Source organism: Ziziphus jujuba, chromosome 3 (genome assembly GCF_031755915.1).
Source record: "Ziziphus jujuba cultivar Dongzao chromosome 3, ASM3175591v1".
Taxonomy (NCBI): domain Eukaryota; kingdom Viridiplantae; phylum Streptophyta; class Magnoliopsida; order Rosales; family Rhamnaceae; genus Ziziphus; species Ziziphus jujuba.
In genome coordinates this window covers 16,410,780-16,416,779 of record NC_083381.1, presented here as the reverse complement: position 1 = coordinate 16,416,779, position 6,000 = coordinate 16,410,780, and positions in this window count along the sequence as shown.

The following is a 6,000-nucleotide window of genomic DNA, read 5'->3' as shown; positions in this document are numbered from 1 at the left end:
ACTACTTGTACGTGCACCTAAAACATCCACAATACACCAACCAAATATATTAATATTTTAATCAGTAATTCCCAAATGGGTACCCGGGGAGCGAACACAAACGACAACTAAAAATTACAAGTTATATACCGAATCGAAGCTTGAGTGATGAGGATCACGGATTCGGTCTTACTTTCTAGAGATCGGACCCGAGGTGGCCGGAATCTCGCCGGAAAGCTTCCAGGATTTGACTCCTCAATTCTCCCAAACCGTCGCAAATTGGCGGAAAAGGATGCCGAATTTGGATTCAGGAGGTTGGAATCAGTGGACAGGGACTGGCGGTGCAACTGGGTACTCGTCGGAACAGTGATTTCCGACGAGCCGCCGCGGTCACCGACATCCGTCGCCGGCGGCGACGCATGCGGTGGGCGTTGGCTGAGATTTTTGGCTGTTTTGTAGATCGAGGGGAGAGGATTCCAACGGGACCGGCGGTGAGGCAAACGGAGGTCGGAAGGCGGAGAAATCGGGGTTTGAAGATTTTCGGTGCCTCGCCGTAAAACGCTCTGATCCCGGTGCGTCGGAGGTCCGGTGGCAGTGAAATTTGGTGGGTAGGCCGGACTTGAGGAGTTGATGAGGGGTGGCTGGCGCATGTGGCCTAAAAATGGCCGTAAACAGGGCAAACGGCGGTGGCCGATGGTGGAGGGAAAAATCGCCGCCGAGCTTCGCCGCCTCGATCCGGGCGCGTTCGGCAACCAACGGTCGTGAAATTTCAGGGTTTGGCTGGAAATGGGAAGACGCTCCCGTCTGGCCGGTGCGTGTAGTAAGAGTCGGCCGAAAAATTGGACGATTCTGGCGGTCGGTCAGCTTTCTCTCTCTCCTCTCTCTTTCTCTCTCCTCCCCGACGTTTTTACCAAATAAAAGCCACCGTGGGTGATACTGTTCATCCACGTGGACCAATCAGGTGATGACACGTGGCATTACTGTGCACTTAAGCCAGATATAATAAAATATTACGGTATCCGGCGAACTTCAAACATCCATAACTTTTTAACCAGATGTCCAATTTAAGCGTGCCGCTAATCTATGAACTCGTATCGACGAGTACTTTACAACCATACAAGAGTCAAAACAAAATTACACAAAAAGAAAAAGTCAACTCCGGCACCTTTTGGACTGTTTGCACCTCGACTTGTTTTGCCCATAACTTTCAAACCGTAGCTCCGTTTTCGACGTGCTACTAGTCTACGAACTTGGGGCATCATGCACTTCGCCAAGGTATCCTAGTCAACTAGAAATTCCAACTGGAACAAAAAGTCAACTTTAGACCTCCCTCGATCAACGTGCACGGATTCTTGTGTGATTTGGGAGTGGGTGTTACAAATTAATTATCATCACATCATTTATTTGATAGATATTTTAATAATTCTTACATTATTAATATAAAGCAGTGTTTTGAAACCACTATTCAACTTATTCTATTGTGTATAAATATAAATTGTGATTTTGTAATAATTCCAAATAATGTAGTTTACCAAGAAAAATAGTAGTTTAAAACGAAGAAGAGAAAGTTGATGATGGTAATAATTATGGGAATGGCAATATTTTATGTCATGAATATTAATGTTTTACAAGCAAGATTATAATATTAATCCTCAATTTTCTTCTTCATGCATCTCGTATTTTTGATCCCCCATGCATCATCATTTGATAAATTTCGTATCCCTAAATAACAAATTCAATACTTCAAATATCTGGTGTGCTTCAAAAATGCAGTATTGAATTTTGTCATCAATCTGCCAATCGGCATAGGCACGAAGGCTTCAATATCAATAATGTATTTGAGAAATGCATATATATAGATCATCTAACATTGACATGCAGAGAAGTCCACTACCATTGATTTTTTATGAATATAAATTTCAAATTTCCAGGTAAGTTGTATCTATGGTTTTATGCGTCATCATTAATCTAAAAGCCATAATATATATATATATATATATACATATATATTTTCTTCTTGTTCGTTTTTGGGTGTATATGGACCAACTTAAATGTAGCTAGTCCTCTGTGGACAAACATAAGTGTGAACTCCTCCACATAAGGCTTAATGCATTTGATGCATTTTAAATGTTATAAAACTCTCAAGAGTACTAGCACTCCACAAGAATCGAACCCTAGTTAACAAAACTATGTGGATCTTAATTTTTTTTATTTTTTTGCTGAATGTATTGGTTTGAGCATGAAGGACTTGTGAAAAATGAAAATTTATAATGGTGATACATTTGCCAGCTGTGCTACAGAAAGATGGTGAAAAATGTGGTAGTTAGCTAACAATGGAAATTATTCATGTGGATATGTGGGATTCTTTTTGAGTTTGTTATTATTATAAGGGATAACTGCGCTTTGATGCCTTTTAAAATCACCTCATATTTATTTTGGAAGTTCTAAAATTAATTTTATGACATTAATATTCTATGTTTTTAAAATTTTTATAAATTAGTCCAATTCAATTAAGTGATATATATTACTTTCTCAAAATAATTACATATAATTATCCTTATGAAATATGAAAAATAAAATAGAAAGAAAAATATTATTTATTATCAATGATGAATGGTTATCAATAGAAATTATATGTTAAATGATAATTTATATAGTTACCATAAATGGTTCACTTTTAAAATTTTAATGTAAAAATAATAAAATTAAATATTTAATTAAAATTTATAATAGAGGATGATAGTTATTATCGATGGTGACAAACAGTAAAATTCAAATAAAAATAGAAAAAAAAATATGGGTCTCGTCCAAATTGATTGGATGTATCCCACCTGTAGTTGTGACAAGGTCGGGTATGGGGACCCTGATTGTTGAGAGGTGAGTTATCTTGCAATTGCATATAATACATATAAGTCCTGCCATTTTTTGACCTCAATTGAGTAGGAGTTTTCAAATTTTGAACATATAATTTCATAGACAAAGGGATGTAACATAGTAGAGGAGAAAAATCATGTGGTTCTGGGGTTATCTTTTTTTGCAAAGATCCTCTAATAAAATTTTGGGATTATCTTTTTTTACAAAGCCCCTTTAATAAAATTTTGACACGTAACTGATAAGATTTTTAAATTGCCAAATTAATTGTCTTTCTAATAGAGTAGTTAAACGAGGTTAATCAATTGATATATATCCCTTATATCTATATTTGAAAATTCATAAATTGAAAATACTGAAAGAGAAAATTATGTAACTGATAAAAAAACAAAAATAGAGTTATAGAATTTTATTTATTTATTTATTTTAGTCAAAAATCATTTAATTTCAGCAAAAGCCACTTTTCTTTAATAATTTATGAATAAGTTTTTTTTTTTATTGATAATAATTTATTAATAAGTATGTGTATATATATGGCCCCGTATAACTCTTCAAGATAAAGAGCATTAACGTGAACTCAATAAATATGTGATTTTGTAATAATATTCAAAAATATATATAATATAGTATTCAAGAAAATAGCTACCTAGGGTGTAATGGATGCTATTAAATTGATGATGAAAATGGGATTAACAACAATAATAATAACATTGTTTGTCATGATTAATATAATGCAAGCAGATTATAATAAATTTTCTTCACCAGCTGGTATTTTTCATGCCCAATTTTTTGATAAATTTCGTATCCCTAAACCCTTTAAATGTTACTTCAAATATCGATCGTGCCTCAAAATTGCTATTGCATATTCTCTTTCGCTTGAGTCTAAAGTATAAACTTAAGGGTTTCAAGTTGGATTATGAAAAATGCACAAAATCTCAAACTCTACCGTGCAAAATATTATTGTCCTTGAATGTTATATTTTATTGAATGTTTCAGCTGTATAATATACAACTGATAAGAGTATTTTATATATATAGTTCCTTGATGGTGAGTGTTAACGAACATATGGTTAAAATCACATCCAAATAGATAAAAACGTCTAATACACGCTTATATTAGACGCTTGTATATGCCTGAAAGCGGCAAGACATTCACTGTAATAAAATTTGAATGTTTATGGTGTGTGATTACAATTGAGAGTTTGGAATTTGTTGGTAAAGTTAAATATAAAGCCAACTTTCTATTTGTTTGTGCATTGTATTGTCGATGGGACTGAGGCTTAAATTATTAAACTCAATTTTCTTTTGCTTCAAGGTGTTTTATTTTTAGTTTCTGTTTCTATTTTGATTTTATTTATTTATTTATTTTAAAAAAAAACCGCTTCACACTTTTCATTCCTTGTCTCTAGCATTCTTTGTCTTGGATGTCTCAGGTGGTAGTTGAATCGCTGGCAGCAGAACACTTGCCGACTACCATAGTTTACTAAATTTGCAAAAGGGGTTTCTTTCTTTCTATCTTTTTTTTTTTTTTTTTCCCCCTCATTTGGTCGATGGTAGGCAAATATATAAAGATTTTGCTGAAAATTAAAGCACCACAAAATTGTAATTTAAAATCTTGGTTTAGAATCTGTTGGTGAATCCAACCAAAAAAAAAAAAAAAAAAAACCAACTTTGTATTTGTATATGTATTTTGTTGAGGGATTTTAATTTGGGTTTCTGTTACTGTTTTTGATTGTGGGTGAATGAATCTCACGAAAACAGAATGAAAAAAACAAAGATGGTTGAAGTTGCCTCGCCATTGGCAAAGAGGTATGTTTTTATGAAACGATTTGTGTATTTTTTGTGGTGTCTTATCTACTTTAAGTCCATGCATCACGTTTAATATGTGTTGTTATAGATTTGAAATTCATGCATCAGGTTCATATGTGTTGTCTGACCCGATTTGTATTTTGTTGGATTGTGTACTTTTTGAGTGTAGGGTCACCATTTTCTGGAACAATAATGGCTCCCACAAAAATGTTTTTGATTTGGGTACATTTGTTGGAGACTTGAATGTTGAGGAAGATTCAAACAGGTATATTTTTTTTCTTCCTCAGTAGAGGTATCATGCGTGCCTTTTTCTTGTTAGTTTTGATCCCTTAATTAGTCTGTACTTTCTGATGTTAGACAACCTGATAGTTTGCTAATGCACTATTGGTGATGCAGGATATACAAAGAAATAATACATATACACACGTAAATGCAAACAATATGATATGACAGTGCAATTCTTACGCCAAATGGATGAGAATTGGTCTGTGTTAAGCGTATGGTTCAACCAAACCTATTCGCTACTCTTTGCTTTTCTGGGTGTGTCATATAAAGAAGATATTTCATTTATCATTTTTCACCTTTTCTGTGATGACATATCATTGGAATGACTACATCAAAAGCTGGTAAGAATGTAAAAATGATGATGTCAGGAATATTATTCTGAGTTTTCGATGCTTTTTTAGGCTGCAATACTCTGTTTGTTGTATCTCTTTTACTATTTCCTAATTTTAACCTTTTCAAAATTTTCAATCTTTTAAATATCTTTGATTTGATTATGACTATTTTTATATAGGTAGTTGCAAATATTCTGTCCAAAGGTACTAAACTTATGAGAAGGTACTAAAAGGGTTGAGAATAATCTACATCAAGTTGAATTGGATTATACTCATGTCTGTAATTATTTTTGAGAATCTTTTCTTTGCAACCAATAGTTCTATGGTCAGTCAATATTGATATCATTTCAACAATACAGGACTATATAGAAAGAAAGCGATGATTTGATATCTCTCCATGATCAGATTCGTGATTGTGAAACCCTTCTTAGTGGATTTCAGGTATTTTGGTTCTTGATTGGCAGTAATAAGTCAATAACTGATATAATCACACCTAGAGTGAAACTTGTATGTCATATATATCCATGTATGAAATTTGACATACCACTTTCATTCATGTACTACATCTGATGCATTTTAAATTATATCAATTCCTGCTGTGTGTGAACTTTAACTGAAATGGTTTCATTCATGTAGTACCAGGATTTCTTGTAGTTACCTTTTGTTGGTTGATGTTTTCATTTTATTTTGGTCAACCTTTTTTATATCCTAGTCGATTTTGTTTT